This window comes from Macaca fascicularis, chromosome 2, assembly GCF_037993035.2.
Source record: "Macaca fascicularis isolate 582-1 chromosome 2, T2T-MFA8v1.1".
Lineage (NCBI taxonomy): Eukaryota > Metazoa > Chordata > Mammalia > Primates > Cercopithecidae > Macaca > Macaca fascicularis.
The window spans coordinates 35366611-35384258 of NC_088376.1; the positions used below are offsets into that span (position 1 = coordinate 35366611).

General features: G+C 39.6%; 1 protein-coding gene across 2 annotated transcripts in view; it reads left to right on the top strand.

The window, feature by feature from the left end:
- The first annotated feature begins 4086 nt into the window (after positions 1-4086).
- Positions 4087-17648, top strand: part of DNAJC13 (DnaJ heat shock protein family (Hsp40) member C13) — a 121089-nt gene continuing 107527 nt past the window's right edge. For both annotated transcript variants that reach the window (XR_010584932.1, XM_005545771.4), the window contains exon 1: positions 4087-4339. The gene's annotated coding sequence lies outside the window, so the exon portion shown is untranslated. The remainder of the gene's footprint in view (positions 4340-17648) is intronic.

A 17648-nucleotide genomic window follows, 5' to 3' on the forward strand; every position in this document is an offset into this window, starting at 1 on the left:
AAGTATAGAGAAACACAGAAAACCAAATACGTGTGGCCAGATAAATCTTGAGAAAAACCACTAAGGACAACCAACCAACCAATCACATAACAAATTAAAATGAAGTCCAGTAGAAGATTCTGTGGAGTCTTCAAGCTCACCAACTCAACTTAGGTGTTTTCTGACACTTACTGTTTACTTGCACAAGATTTTCTAATAGGAGTACTGTCCGAGAGAAATATAATGGGAGCCATATATTTAAGTTTACATTTACTAGTAGCTACATTTCTTAAAAGAAACAAGTGAAATTAATTTTAATAACATTTTATGTAACTGAATATACAGCCATAATATTATCATTTCCACATGTGACGAAGAGTCTTTGCTCAGCCAAATTTTAATCAGGCTTCTGGACCTTTCCTTAGGCCCCTCCATGTGCTTTCTTGAGAAGTCTAGTCTGCAAAAGAACCCAGCTAAGTCAGTTTAGCCAAAATTCCCTTGATATGTGATCAGACTCCTCATCTTTCATCTTCCCCCAGGAGATGTCTAATCACTCTGGCCTGTCTTTAGCAAGAATCCTGTTACATAGGTTTAGCCAGGATCCCCACTGACCCCCGATGTTTTCTCTAAGTAATTTTCCATCCACTGACCCCCACACACTGTTCCTTGGAGATAAACGCATACTTGCCCATGTTGCTTTCTGACTTGAGCCCAGTCTCTCTCCCTTACTGCAAGCCCCTGTTGCAGTGGCTCCTCTACCTATTGTGATGGTCATAAACTGAATAAAATCTTTTTTGTGGGGAGCAGGGGGTACAGGGTCTTGCTCTGTTGCCCAGGCAGGAGTGCAATGGCACAATTTTAGCTCACTGTAACCTCAAACTCCTGGGCTTAAGAGATCCTCCCACCTCAGCCTCCTGAGTAACTAGCACTACAGGGGCATGCCCCCATGCCCAGATAATTCTTTTATTTTATTTTTTTTGTAGCAATGAGGTACCACTACATTGCATAGGCTGGTCTCAAACTCCTGGCCTCAAGTGATCCTGCTGACTTGGCCTCCCAAAGCCTTGGGATTACAGGTGTGAGCCATCATGCTCAGTCTATTACCAAGCTTTAACAAGTATCATTAAATAATACTTTTTTTTTTTTGAGCTGGAGTTTCACTCTTGTTACCCAGGCTGGAGTGCAGTGGCATGATCTCCGCTCACTGCAACCTCTGCCTCCCAGGTTCAAGTGATTCTCCTGCCTTAGCATCCCAAGTAGCTGGGACTACAGGTGTGCACCACCAGGCCCGCCTAATTTTTGTATATTTAGTAGAGATGGGGTTTCACCATGTTGGCCAGGCTGGTCTTGAACTCCTGACCTCAGGTGATCCACCTGTCTCGGCCTCCCAAAGTGCTGGGATTACAGGTGTAAGTCACCGTGCCCGGCCTAAATATTTTTCTTTAACACGTGTAATCAATATAAAAATTGCTAATGCAACCTTTTACATTTTTTCATAATAATTTTAATTTTTATTCTGTGTTCAGTGGCCACATGGGGCTAGTGGCTGCTGTACTGAAAACATAGTTCAAGCGTTGTTGAGTGGTATGAGTTCTTAAGGATTTATTTTGGATCTAGGCATTGATAAAACTCGGAAGGTCAATTTAGCAGCAATGGGAATTAGATAAGCAAGTGTTTGACTTTCTTGTGGGCGCTCTAAAGTCTTAGATCACGCCAGCCTTGTATGCTAACTTTGGAGACTGATAAAGGCTATTGGTGTCTAAAAGGCTGTGAAATGTATTTTTTAAGAAGCTGTGAAAGTATTTTAAGTGTACATCACATAATGATTCTAAATTTGACACATCTGCACTGTGAAAGTGTCAGAAAGGCTAGTGCAAACTTCAATTTTGAATAAAAAGGTAAATCCAGAAAAAGAAGTGTGCATTTGTCACTCTTTTAAAAAAGAGTTGGGTGGGGAAAGGATCAAGCTGATGTAACCTAATAGGGAAAGAAAAGACAAGTCCTACTCTCTCTGACTCTTGTATTTTGTTGTGGCATTTTAAGAAGGATCCAATTGTACGGATGCAATTAAAAGTAACCACTGGTTGTGAAAAGGCTTGAAACTACATCTTGTGAACAATGGCTGAAAGTACTTTGAATATGGTTTCTTAAAATGGGTATCTGTAGCAGGGGTAGTTAGAAGGATATGCATGGGAGAGGGAGTGGGACAAGGTGATGAGCTGTACTGGTAAATCCCTAAATGAATGTCACATACAAGAGGAAAAGAGCAAGAAACAAAGACAAATAACTACTCATAGAAGAGAGCGCAAGTTGGCTGAATACAAGCAAAGTGGCTTATAAAAATGCAATGGAAAAATGTGTCTTGTGAGGCAATTTTCCACTACAGAGGATGGGGACAGTTCATGATGCCTAAGGCTCAACACTGAGAACTGATTTTATTGGTCTCAAATATTGGAAAGGCAGTGTGGAGGTTTAATAGTTCACTGGCCTTGATGTTACAGGCAGGCCCTGTGTCTTAATCGTGGCTCAACCTTTAGGAGTTAGGTCACCTTTAGCAAGCCTCCTGGACTCTCTGGGTCTGCTGCTTCTATAAAATCAAAAAATATACTCCACATTTACTTCTGGGATTATTGCAAGGCTTTGTAACCACATAAACACGTGTCTGTTTCCATGGGATAAGCCAATAAGGCCCCTTAACACAGCCCTCTTGTTTCTTTTTCCTTCTCCTCCCTTCCTACTCTATTTCGGGTTCTGTCTTCCCACACCCAGCTATTCCTGGTACCTTCCCTTACATGTACCTTATCTTACTGCTGCATTACAGAAAAATCTAAGGAAAAATACAAATAGTCTTTTTCCACCCTAAGGTAGCGCAAAGGGTTAATAGAGTCAAGAGGTAAATTCTGTAAAAACCATTTTTCCACATTTTTTCATCCTGCAATCGTTATTTATAAAATGAGCCAACTGCTGAAGTGGACACCAAGAAATCACAATTTCAGGACTGCCACGAAGAATGAGTATTAAACTCCTTATCAAAGACCTTTAACCCTTATACAATGATGTATCCATGCAGGTCACCCTACACTGCCTCTACTTGAAAGTCTGCAGCAGAATAATTTTTTTTTTTAATCACTAATTTTTGAACTGTGGTCTTTACGGCTCAGATCTGGGAGTGGACATAGACCTTTCTTATTTAAACCATTGCCCACAGATAACACATAATTTCTAGCTGAATCCTTTAGTCCCAATATCTCCTCTTTTCACTACCCTGATCCCCCTCAGAGGAGGTTTAGGAAGATAGTTATCTAGAGGGCACAGGTTCTGGGTTCAAATTACTTGGGTGCAAACATCAAATCCACTACTCTGAGGCTGGGCCTCAATTTATCTGCAAAACGAGGATGATTCCTACCTCAGAGAGTTGAAGATTAAGTAGCTTTAAAGTAAACTTCTAAACACTTGATCCGGACACAATAAATGGGGCTACCAGAACTATCTTTCCAGCATTCCCACCAGCAAGTGCCTTAGGTGTCTTTGAGAATTAGGTCTCCAAGACCTTTCAGAGCATTCATAACTTTAAACCCTGCTCTGCTGTAGTTCCGGGCGTCTCAATAGTAAATGAACCTGCCGGCTCCCAATCCAGCCAAACCAGGAGATAGACTGAGGCTTCAGACTGCCTCGCGGATGCTCCGTGGCACTTGACGGCAAGAGCTAAAAAGAGGTGATTTAAAACACGATTTCCTCGAGCTTAAAGCTTAAGTACCGATTTGCGACCCTACTCTCCGCAAGACACAAACAGCCGGTCGCGGCTCCAAGGCGCACGCCGGGGGCGTGGTTGTGGGCACGCGCGCGCACCCAGGGGCGTGTCCTTCTCAGCACCCACCGAGGCGCCGGCCCCCTCACGCGCAGCGTGGAATCCAAATCCCACGGTCGGCGTCGTTACTCTGCGCATGTGTAACTGCTAGGGGGCGGGCCGGCGGAACGCAAAATTTTAGGGAAAGAACAGTCGGGGCGGGGAGGGCGGGGCCGAAGGCGGAAGGGTTGAAATCAGCTGGCTGGGTCTCGTGACAGCCTGGGCGGTGGCGACGCAGGCGTATTAGAGCGCGGTCGCTCAAAGCCTGAGCGAAGATGGCGGCCTCCAGAGTGAAACTCTGAGAGGCAGAGGGAGGAGGCGGAGGAGGCGGAGGGGGCGGGGAGGCAGCGCCGCGGCGGCACCAGGAACCCGCGGCAGCGGAGCTACAGGGCCCCGGCGGGGGAAAGGGGAAGTGGTGAGGGTGAGGAGGCCGGAGGGCGCCTCATCCCACTCTGGAAGCTGAGCCGGCGGCGGGAGGAGCTAGGGCTGGAGCCTCTCCAGCCTCCCGCGAAGGTAAAGCCAACTCCGGACACTGGACTCGGGGGCTCTGCTTTACTCCCTCCCCACGCCGTGGGGACTCTGTGGGGCTCAGGGCAGGGAAAACCGGGTGGTCTTGGCTGCCGCAGCCTGCAGCTGCTAACAGCTTACCCTTCCCCCAGGCTGCTGGTCTGGTTCCTTCCGTTGGACCACCCCCCCACCCCCGGCTTTGAGTGACATTAGCTTAGGGCGCTGCCCTGTCCAGCCCCACCCCTCTTTTTGCCTGGTTTTCTTGTTTTTTACCTAGTACGCTCCTCCACTCGCCTTAACAAATCCTTACCCCACACGCTCTTCATTCCCTTGTGGGCCCCGCCCTCGGGATTCCCTTCCCGTCTACTAGGCTGAGCACCCTTCCTGCTGGATGCCGGCAACTCTTGTTTCCTTGGGTCAGCGACCCTCCTTCCGCACAATCCCTGCAGACTGACTTTCTTTGCTTTGTTTCGTTTTGTTAGGAAATGAGCATCCGTGTCGTCTCTTCTCCAGTACTTTTTCCAAAATCATTTTCTCCCCCAAGCCTTTTCCTTCCTGCCAGGCAGCTTATTCACGTGGCCTTTCCTCCGCTGCTGTGATTTTACCTTGAATGTGGCCTTTGGAGTGGGTGAAGTAGGACTTAGACGCTCAGTGAAGTGGCTGTTCATCGCTTATTTGATACTTAACTATGCTTAAGAGTCCCTTCCCTTAAATTTTCTCCGTTTGTAGAGTGTTCCGTTAACCACTTTTGTCTTGAGATTGTTTCCTGTGTCCGTTGCTTAGGGGGGGGGGGGGAAGTAAAGATTTCACCCTAATGTAGCGGTGGTCTCCCAAAGTAATTATTTCTCATTTTCCCTCTGCTTTTCCCTTTTACTTTATTCTGGTTTCCCTCAAAGGATGCTGTTGTGTCCTCTATGGAGGGCTTTATAGTGTACAGTTATGTTGAGCCTTTTGTAATATAGTGTCTCAGGGAAAAAGTAGAAGTTCAGGATCTGCCCCCAGTAATTCTTTCTTACTATATTTTCTTAGTTTATGGACTTGATATGTTTCTAGGTTTGAAAGTACTGCCTGCGGGGAAAATTACTCACACTGGTCAGGTTTTGTAATATATTACCAGTACTCTGAGTTTATGGGAGTATGAAACAGAATTTGCCTTAAAAAAAATTTATAGAAACCACTTGTCAGAAATTCGGTATCCTGAACACAATTCTTTGTTTTTTGGAAAGTGCTGTATTGACTTATTTATCATATAACGTAGAACCTTGTTCACATTTTGTGTAATGTGAAACGCTTTTTAAGCTACTATATCTCAAACTTGGCTTGTGCTATTAATATCACAATGCATTCAGGCAACACACGTCCTTATGTAGAAATTATTACATTATACTCCTTGTTTGAAAACAGGAAGTAGAACATATTAAGGGAGGAAAAGAGGAGTCAGAGGATTATTAAGAAATAAGAATGTAAAGAACCTTAAAGCTAGAGTTCAGTTCATGGAAAATTCAGCGTTTGTATTCCACTGAGAGGCAATGACTATTTCTCTTTTTCTAAAGCGGTAGTAATAAATAGCCTAAAATATATTAATGTCATATATTGTTAACATTGCTTAGTTGTAAACAAAATACTTAAGCTAAAAAATAAAATAGCATCAATAAATGAATTTTTTGGAGTAATTTAACTTTATCCACAAATAAATAGAAGATGGTTGCCTTGCCCAGGTGGACTGTAACAATACTGGCTTTATTAAATTTGTTAAAATGTTGATAGTGGAGTCTGGTTCTCAATAGTTACTGAATTAGGGTTGAAATTGAAAAGATGTGTTTTAACTAATTTGGCCTCATTCCTCCACCAGTTCTATTTACACAGGTGAATTTGAGGTTTCTGCTACACATACCTTTCCCCTGCTTCTGATTGAAGTACTTTGAATTAGTAAATTGAAACAAGACTGTGCAGATAAACTGCAGCACAAATTTGGTTGCTACAAATAGGTTTTGGCCTAAATGTTCACTGTAATGTTTGGTAGTAAAGGGGAGTTATTAATATTTTGAAAGAGTTCCTTGAGTCAGTGTTTCTCAACTTTATTAGACCCAATAAAGTCTCCCTTTTTATACAAAATAATTAGTAACACCGTCTTTGCTACCTTTAGTTTATAAGTAGTGTAACCACCTCTGGCTTTGGCCCTGAGACAAAAAAAAAAAAAAAAGCTTTGCTCTCACTTCTGTAACAAAAAAAGACCTACACTACAAATTCATGACTTTATTGAAATCTATCAAAGAGCTGAGTCCACAGAGCAAAACCACTGGCTGAAAATTTGAGAGACAGTGCTTACAGAGAGTAGATGTCAATTTCTATTTGCCTTCTTCAGACACAACTGGACAAAAAGCATGATGAAGGCTTGAATGCTTAATCTTGCAAACTTATCCACAAACCTCCGTGGGTCTACTAGAAAAGATTGGAAAGAACCCTGGGTGTGTCTGTTGTGCAGTTTGAGAGGGAGGGGAACAGCAACAGAACTTTTTAAGAGGGTCAAGAAACTGCTGTGATTCTTCCCCTCTCTGCGTCTTCTGTGAAAAAAAGCTTTAATCTGTGAGGAGAAGGGCATCTCTGTTGGCCCCATTGGTGAACATTCAGGGTGTAGATGAGAAGTGGGAGAGAATCTTATGCCTGGAGGGGCCCTGAGCCCAAAACTGCAGCTGGGGGTGGTCAGCAGAACCAAGAATGCTACCCTCTTGAGATTCAGGAACACAGTGTTTGACTTAGCCTGAACTTTAATCAGAACATCAGACTGTATCCCCCAACCCCCACCCCCTGCCACCAAGCTAAGAAGCTTTCAATAACTAGTAACCACAAAATACTACTAGGAAAGAAACAAGATTATGCAAAGAGGCACAACACAGAGAATCAAACAGGCATTGCTCTAGTAACCGTCGCCCACCAGAGACACAAACTGTTTTGCAGATACGTGAAGTCTGTAATACACTGAGGATAACTATGGCAATAAGAGATCATAAACTAAGTCCAACTCCTAACCAGATTAACACAAACCCTTCACCAAAGGCTTCACAAAGAGCAGGCATGCTCGTTTCCAGTCATAACAATTACCTCAATCTCCTACACAACATGTTCAGCTTTTAACTAAAAATTATGAGACCCATGAAAAAGCAAAAACTCCCAAGAGAAAGAACAGTCGTGATACGTTTTTTAAAAAGATAGGATCTTAAAAACAAGAGCACTGTTTTGTAAAAGTTAAATACTATAATAATTACGGCATTTTGCCTTGAAAAAGTTTGCTTGAGGCAGTGAGCATTGGATGGAGTTGCAGTTTGTGAATTACTGTGAAGTAGTAGAAGGAAAAAAGTTATAAGATGGAGTGGAAAATTAGTAATATATATGTGAATGTATGTGGTTCATTGACCACCTGAAGTGTGTGTGTGTGTATTTTGTGAATTCCTACATGGCTCAGTTCAGTTGGGTACAATTTTCTGCGTTCACTTAGTGTTGGGACAAGAATCACTATAAGCAAATGGGAAATTTGCATCATGCTCAAATTGTTCAGTAATACACCAATCCTGTTAAATTCACATGATCAGAAAAGCATTATAGCAGAATTGACTATATGCATTTCAGTATGTAAATAGTTAAGTATGATTATACCAAAATACACAAAGGACATGTCAGAGGCTTGTACCTTTACGTGGAATCATTTTGAGATTTTTTTTTTTTTTGAGACAATCTCACTCTGTCACCCAGGCTGAAGTGCGGTGGCACCATCTCGGCTCACTGCAACCTCTTGTCTCCTGGGTTCAAGCGATTCTCCTGCCTCAGCCTGAGTAGCTGGGACTACAGGTGCTCGCCACCACACCCGGATGGTTTTTTTGGGTGTTTTCTTTGTGTGTATTTTTGGTAGAGACAGGGTTTCACTATGTTGCCAGGCTGGTCTTGAACTCCTGACCTCAAGTGATCTGCCTGCCCAGGCCTCCCAAAGTGCTGGGATTACAAGCATGAGCTACCATGCCCGGCCCGTTTTGAGTTTTGACAGAAATATTGATGGCTACAGATTTGTCACATTGGTGACTCAGATACCACAATTGGGATTATTAGCATTGTCAGAAAAGAACAGGGTTAATAAAGTATAATCTCTTAATTACACTGTAGTTACATTCCTGGAAAAATCTCTGTATATTAAACCCTGCAAAATGTACTTGGTGAGTTATATATAAAACAGAATTAGATTCTGGGATTCATTCATTATAAATAAGTTTTTGCCTATATGACTAACCATTTGGACTTTTGGACTTTCTTTTTTTTTTTTTTTTTTTTTGAGACCTCATTCTGTTGCCCAGGCTGGAGCGCAGTGACACGATCATAGCTCACTGTAGCCTCAATCTCCTGGGCTCAAGCGATCCTCCCACCTTAGCCCTCCTTAGTATCTCGAACCATAGGCACGCCATGCCCAGCTAATGTTTTTTAAAAATTTTTAGTAGAGACGAGGTCTCACTGTTGTCCAGGCTGCTCTTGAACTCCTGAGCTCAAGCAGTCCTCCCACCTCAGCCTCTCAGAGTGCTGGGATTACAGGTATGTACTACCACACCTGGCTCACTTGGACACTTGAAAGTCTTACGGTGCAGACAGTACTTATCTTTGGGACTGTAATATATGTCGAGTATCTAGTCTCATCCACTAAATGCTAGTAGTGCTCCAGTCATAGTGCCTCAGATGGGATGGCATCCTACCCCAACCACTACTTTAGTTCAAAATTTAATCAGTGGTTTTCAACATATTTTTTCTGTTTCAGCAGTGTTCACATGCTCAGCACATGCCAACTTATAACACTTCTTGTTATGTGCAGTGATTCTTAATCATAGGAACTCCTTTGAGAGTAATGAGTTAGATTTCTTTGTAAGAAATAGCTTAAGCCAATATGGTTATGATCATCTTTGCTAATTTAAGTTAGTTACCTGTGCAAAGGTGCATTTAGGTGTGGTTCAGTTAATAAAACCATATAACTTGCTAGTAATTCTTTTCAGGTGCTCTTTATTCAACAGTCTACGTATGTGAGTTTTACTTGTACTTTTATGGACTACTTGTGCAGAAGAGTGAGCTTTAAAGTCAGTGGAATTTTACAGTTTAAGCACTCAAGTTGCCCTTAGAACACTGCCTATTCACATATTTAGCACATGCCCAGTGGTGATATCTCTTCTCAATTGATTAGTAAGAGTTTGATATTTTGATTATCAGATAGAAAATGAAACCCCTAAAGCAATCCAAAATAATTATTTTAGCTGGGTGCACAATAATCACACCTGTAATCCCAGCACTTGGAAGGCTGAGGTGGGAGGATCACTTGAGGCCAGGAGTTCAAACCTAGCCTGAGGAACCCCGTCTCATCAAAAAATAACTAGCTGGGTTTGGTGACGTGTGCTCGGGAGGCTGAGGCTGGAGGATTGCTTGAACCCAGGAGTTCGAGATTACAGGGAGCTATGATTGTGCTGCTGCACTTCAGCATGGGTGACAAAGGAATACTCTGTCCCTTAAAAAATTGTTTCGATGCTTTGATTTTTGCCAGCTCTAGTTGCTACAACTTAATGGAAGGATTGATAAGGTTATGAATGGAGGAGATGTTCTCTAATGTTTCATGTATTCTATAATACATTTAAATGCTTATATATGGTGTTCTGACTTTTACTGTATTCCTTAATCATCTAAGGCTGTGGGGTTTCTCTCAAACTTCTAGTCAAGCTACATAATGTATTTTGAATGTTTATCAAATCTTAGAGCAGATAAGCCATTTTCCCCCCAAACCTTAGAGCTAATGGGCTTAATTTTAAAAGTGAAACTTTGCTTTTTTAAGATCATTTGGTAGTGTTCTGTAAACTGTAAAGCACTACAGAAGAGGTAGGAGTAATAGGGATATTTCAGAACTGAGCTAGAAATGTATGTTATTGCTATTTTGTATTGAGTGAAGGGGGAAATGTTGCAAATTAAACTTTGGTCTTTTAATAGTATAAAGAGAACAGTGTTTGAGTTTTCAGGATGCTTTCTGTAAAACTGTCTTCAAGTTGTATTTGTTAAAAGCTTAGGAAATTCAGTCCCGCATTATGCATTTAATGTAATGATAGGAAAAACAGCAACAAGTGAAAATATGACCGCTAAAAATTTATTTTGCCCATTTTAGGGCCTGTTTACCGTAGTAGAGCATGATTATTAAATGCCTGTTGATAAGCCGAAGAGCTTATAGAAATAGTATACTTTGTTCTTGCATAAGCCAGGTTATGCTTCAAAGATTAAACGAAATAGAAATTAGGTCTAGAAAGTTACAATAATGTGTATAAACTAAAAATAGGTAAATGATCAATAGCAATGATTTCAAAGCATTGCTTAAGTGAACATGTTTCTGGAAAAAAGCTTTCAGGTGAGTATTGTAAGGCATTTTTAAGCTTTGGAAAGGGAAGGGTCATAGTAATACATCTTTCACAGAACATTTGACCTTTTTTTTTTTTTTTTTTTTTTTTTTGAGACGGAGTCTCCCTCTGTCACCCAGGCTGGAGTGCAGTGGCCGGATCTCAGCTCACTGCAAGCTCCGCCTCCCGGGTTCACGCCATTCTCCTGCCTCAGCCTCCCGAATAGCTGGGACTACAGGCGCCTGCCACCTCGCCCGGCTAAGTTTTTGTATTTTTAGTAGAGACGGGGTTTCACTGTGTTACCCAGGATGGTCTCAATCTCCTGACCTCGTGATCCGCCCGTCTCGGCCTCCCAAAGTGCTGGGATTACAGGCTTGAGCCACCGCGCCCGGCCACATTTGACTTTTTTTTAAACAACAGATAAAGTTCTGTTTTGTCAGAAATACAAATTATTCCTCTCAGGTGAAATGAGCATATGTGGGATAGAAATAGAAGAGATAAGTCTCTTTTTCAATACTTAATTTATGTTGTTGAGTAGAAGAGGGTAACAGAATTAACTGCTATGTAATGTATGCTTGTTCCCTCCTCCCATTAAGTGTTTCTTCAGATTGAAGGGTTGCTTTTGAATTTTTCTTGTCTTGTATTTCATGAATATATACCCAGTTTGTAATTGAAAGGAACCAAGTTTTTAAAAAGAATGGGGGAGATCTCAGATTATTTCAGCTATCTAATGGTAGTGAAACTAGTTAAAAGTTGATTTTGATGTAGCAGACAGTGCAAACACTTCACTTTAAAATATCTGGGCAATTATTTGAAGATACGATTATCAGATGAAATTTGATATCACCACTGGTTTTCTTATTCTTTAACAACATCTATCTTTGGAGGTATCGGGTTCTTCAGTAAGTTAAGGAAGGCTAAGATGGTAGCTGCTAAAAATCTTAATTTGTGATAGATTTATGGTTTAAGATTCCTGTTGGTATCATACATATTATGCATATTGATTTGTTGTTCATTTAGAAGAAAATGCTTTTACCTGTACTTGAGTCACATGTTAAAATGAAGCTAAAATTTAAAAAGGGTTAAAGTTCGTATGGCAGTTTCCCCCATATACAGCACGTTCTATCTAAACAGTTTAGTGGTAGCTATTTAATGTGGGTAAAAATTAACATTCTGTTAGCCATTTATATTTTTTGCCATTTGTTTGAAACCAAACTAATCTAGTGCTATGATTTACTCAGATTTTGAATCCAGTTACAAACAAAACTAGATCCTCAAGAAGCCAATATAAAGTACTCTCTGATTAGTTATTACACTCATTGGTTATTTTTTCAAAGGGTTAGTCTTTCCATGGTTCTCCTTACTACCCCTCCCTTTTTGGTAAGATATAGCTGTAGGAAGCATTACGTTCATAAATTAGTTCCTATGATGTGAATGTCTACTACATTTTAAGTGTGGTTTTGGAATGTAGCATTGTTTCTATTGTAGGAGAGTTTGATCACAAAAGGCAAACTCCACAATTTTCACACAACATATTGTAAACATTTTCACCTACAGCTGAGTTGAAAGAACTTTACATTAGATACCCACATGCCCACCTCCAAGGTTTTTACGTTAACATTTTACTGTACTTGCTTTATCATAGATCTGTCCATCTTTCCCTCAATCCGTCTTATTTTTTATGTACTTCAAGACAATTCACATTTTTAATTAATTACTTGAGGGCAGAGCTAATGATGAAAGTAAGTTCTGTTCTTGCATTTTCAGACTCAAAATGGGAAAACTGATAGCTTACCTGTTCTCTGCAAGTTGTCATATTTGTGTAAAAATTACTTCCAGTTGATCATGCTAAATACATGCTTTAAACAGGTGACTAGCCTTGATTAATGCCAATTCCTTCTTTCACTAGTGTATTTTTTCTAAGTGTATTCATTCATCCCTAGTTAAATGAGTGTTCCGTTTGTGTTTTTGCTTAACACAAGCCATGTGTATATACTTAATTTTGCTGTGTGTAAATTCTTTTGCTTATAGCTTGACCATAATCTGCTTGAGCGTCTGTAGTGTTGAGTCCCTTCATCCTGCTTTTGTTCTTAGTGTCAATTTGATGTAGGCTTCTGCTCACTGGACTCCCAAACCCTGTGGTTTTCTGTCAAAATTATGTATCTTCTAAAAGATCATTCTCATTTTAACCATAAATGATCTTAAAGGGTTTGCCAGTATTACTGCCAGTAATACATTAGAGGATGCAAGAATATTGTGTTGTTCGAAAGCATGACACAGTAGTACTCATTGAGAGAGGTAAGTCTAGCCAAAGTGCCTGTGTTGCCCTGAATTTGACTTTTTAACCCATAGGACAGTTCTGTAAAAAAAACAAACAGACGTTTCTTTGGTGGTATAATATTAGGATAGAGCATGAAAACAAGTGAAGCTGACTTGCAAAAATTGGAGATGCTTTCAATGTAATTTAATTACAAAAGGCATGTAAATTTGATTTTTCCTCATCAGAAAGAATTATGGGTCTTTGAGAACTTGAAACATGGAACACAATTGCAGGAATGAAGGAGATGAAATTTAAGTGACGTTAGTTTGAGCAGATAAATTCTTGCTATTTCGAATAGTCTCTAAACAACTGGCAGAATGGCAAATGCTAATGATACAGCTGCTACCAAAATCACATTCAAGATCCTATTTAACTGTTTACATTTTTTAGTTGGACAGTTTATGGTTGTTTATAGCATGTGCTTATACATGACTTAACTGATATTACTTGCTTGATACTTCAGCTTCTGATACTAGAAATTCTACAGATTTTTTTCATCATAAATATGGAAATTAATGGTTGCTTAAAAGTTTTTGCCTATAAGTGATGATTTTTTTGAATCACTTTTAGAGCTTATTAAATGTACAGAGGAAATATTGACTGGAGATTAAATTTATGACTTCTTTTTTCTTGAAAGTTTCTCAAGCCATAGTTAATATATAGCCATCAAACATAAATTTAAAAATACTAGGTTGGATACATGTAAGGAAACAATTCTAACAATTGAAATTTCAAATACCTAAGTGGGGAATATTAAAAATGTAGTAAATAAGATTGACTTGTAATAGTATTTTGTAGGAGTAAAGTTGAAATAAAGAGAAGCTTAAGTGTTGGGTTATAGTTGACAAGATGATTTTTAAAATTTTCATCTATCCTGATTATCTTGGTCTTTATACATATATACGTGTGTGTATGTATATATATATATATATGGTTTGTTTTTTTTTTTTGAGACAAGGTCTCACTCTGTTACCCAGTTTGGAGTGCAGCCCCCCAAGTAGCTGGGACTACAGGCGTGTGCCATGACACCCAGCTAATTTTTTGTATTTTTAGTGGAGACAGGGTTTTGCCACGTTGCCTAGGCTGGTCTTGAACTCCGAGACTCAAGCGATCTGCCTGCATTGGCCTGCCAAAGTGCTGGGACTACAGGCGTGAACCACTGCACCCAGCAATATTTTTTTCTTTTTAAAAACATTTTATGGGAAACATAACTTGTAGCAATAAATAATAATGACAGTAACAATAAATGCCACCCTCATGTACATCATTAAGAAATATATATGGTTAATTTCAAATGGTTAAGTAAAACTGAATGCTGATTAAATCAATAGAACACTGTACTTTTGAAGGTGGAAATTCTAGGTGATATATATTGCATACTAGAAGGATGGAAATTAAAAGATTGAGAGAAAATCGAGTTATTTAATAGAATTTCCCCCCAAAATGCCATATTAGGTACAAGAGCTGGTAAGTTCTTGAAAATAAGATATAATAGAAATACTCAAAATAACTTCTTTTTTTGGGTTATCTCATTTAGTCCTCATCATAGCCCTTCGGGACAGTTATTATTCCTATTTTATAGATGTACTATAAATCAGATAAGTTCAGAGACTTTTGTTCAAAGTTATACAGCCAGTAAATGGCAATTATAAAAATTCTCCAGCCTTACCTTGGTAATAGATTATTAAAATCACTTTAATGGAATGTTCATGTAGCTTGTTGTGCCAGTCCCTCGTTAAAGTATAGCATGTAGAATGGCAGCTCTGTAATCAGTGCCCTAGGGAGGTATTCCAGGGTCTTCCCAGATTGAGTGATACTTGACTGCTGTACTTGGAGGACCTCTAGACTTGTCTTCACTCATTTGCCAATCATTATCTTGAAATTATTCTACCTCTCACTTTGAATGATACATAGTTGGTACGTATTTCTGATCTTTATGCATTGCCATTACCCTCATTAGTGAGTTTTCTGTGTGTCTAAAAGTATCTTCATGGTCTAAAGGGGTTAATGCAATTTCCAGACCACTTGCCATTCATTGGATGAAATGACTTTATCAAAGAGTAGTTAAGATTTTACTGAGAATGTAAAATAGATTTACCTGAAAATGTGGATGGGCTAATATTACACTGCTGGAAGATAGATCTCAGCCTCAGATCTCATTTATCTGGTTATCTTTTTGTTCATATAAAATGTATATTTAAATAGAGATGGGGGTCTTGCCATGTTGCCCAGGCTGGTCTCAAACTCCTGGACTCAAGTGATCCTCCCACCGTGGCCTCCCAAAGTGCAGGATTACAGGCATGAGCCACCAGTGCCTGGCCAATCTGGTTATTTTAAAAGCTCGATGTTGATTAGAATAATTGAACTCTCTTTAAAGAGTATCCTGAGATCATATATTGGTAGCAAATTTTTGTCATTGTATGTTTGTTTTGAACACTTTGTTAAAAAATGTCCCCACCCCCCCAGACGAAGTCCTGCTCTGTCAGCCCAGCTGGAATGCAATGGCGCCATCTCGGCTCACTGCAACCTCTGCCTCCTGGATTCAAACAATTCTGCCTCAGCCTCCCAAGTAGCTGGGATTACAGGCGTTCTCCACCATGCCTGGCTAATTTTTGTATTTTTAGTCGAGGTGGGTTTCACCATGTTAGCCAGGCTGGTCTCGAACTCCTGACCTTGTAATCTGCCCACCTCGGCCTCCCAAAGTGTCAGGATTACAGGCGTGAGCTACCACACCCAGCCAAAAAATGTTTTTTAAGCTTATACAAAGATGGAAATACTTTGAAAGTTTATTTATAGATGATAGAATATTTCAGCTTTGGAGACTTTTTTGTTTCTTTTGTCCTATGTTGAATATGATAATTTGTTTTACTGCTTAAAATTGTAGATTTCAAAGTTATTTCTAACGAGTGTCCAGTCATCTGTCCAGATGAAGATAATAACTGAAACTAGTTCTGAATTATTCCAGGAGTTTGCTGTCAAATGATACATCTGTAATTAAATGGTCAGGGTGAATTTTTTTTTTTTTAATTGAGGGAATGTATTAAAGTTTAGGTTAAGAACCTAGGGTATGGAAACTAAGCAGGTTGGTCCAAAGTCTGGCCCAATTGCTTACTAGCTGTGTTACATTAGAAAAGTGATATAATTTATGTATCAGTTTTCTTGTCAATAAAATGAGAGTCATACCTGTACTGCAGTGTTGTTATGGGGACAAAAGGAAATAAATGCATGGTAAATGCATAGCCTGATGACTAACGTGATGAGTATTCAACACAAGTTGTTTACTAATTTCAGGACATGTCATAAATTTTCAGATAAGAGTCACCTTGCCTCCCCAACTTTATTAAAGGCAGTCTTTAATGGAGTTTTAAAATGGAAAAGCATTATCCTGATCTCCATTTTGAGGTTAGGCAGACGGTAATATAGCATTGAATTATTCCACTATTTCTGGGGTTGACTTGGCTACTTAGTGGGGTATCTCTTCCCTCCCTTACCTCTCAGATATACCCCTACTTAAATATAACGTAGTTGAAGGCAAGCTTTTCAAATAGAGGAGCAATTTTCTTCCATAAAGAGCCCATTTTACTAGCCTTTTATGGGATGCAGAGTAAAACATCACTTGTTGCTTTCTTAAATATTAGAGACAGAAAATTAGGTGTGCAAATATTGGACACAGGAACTTGTACTGATGATAGGAACTTCCAGAGAATTGAAGTACTACTTCTTTCCTCCTACACTAGTTTTCTGTCAGCATTCTAATCTGCATCAGGAATACAATATTTATTCTAATAGTCCAGGTCGTTGGTAGTTTACATTTATCTTAATGTGTTATATCTTCTCACGCTCCTTTTATCTATCCCAATCTAAGGACTCTCTGGAGTCTGGTGCTTTCATCACCTCCCGGTTTATAGACCTTCAAAAGCCTTCTTGATGTAAAGTTGCTTAATTCATCTCCCAAAAGGTCTGTTGGAGTTATATACCTCCAAATCAGTGATACCTATGAGGTCATTCTTTAGGTGTTTTTTTAAAAAATTATTAAAAATTTTTTTTTTAAAAGTTCTTAGATTTCTTTTGTTATTGTGAGACGATTTTGTTCTTTTTCCCTCCTATGGGTTTATTAGGGATCTTTATTCCTTCTGGGTCATGACCTGTGTTTTTTATGGTTGTCATTTAAAAATCTTTATTTTTCTCTGCCTTTCATTTTAACTTTTAGATCCTAAATTTTATCAACCAGTCTCCACTCAACATATTTTCTTGTTTCTCAGTTTTCCCGAGATAGGCCCTTGGTACAGAGTCAGTTATTCCAATATCTTAAGTTACAGACTAGGAATACAAACACCATTCTTCAGTGTCAGCCTTTTACCTTTTCTATCTGCCTTTCTCTTCCATTGTTCCACTCTTCAGTTATAATATATAGGGGAAAAATATCTGTATACCTATCTATCTATCTATCTATCTGTCTGTCTGTCCTTTTTGGTGAGTCTTCAGAAATACTGCCCAAGTTTCTTTTCAGCAATATCATTTACTGCAAAAGATTCAGAAGGCAGGGATAATGCTTACTGGGTTTAATGAATCTTAGTTGGATGCCTTTGTCATC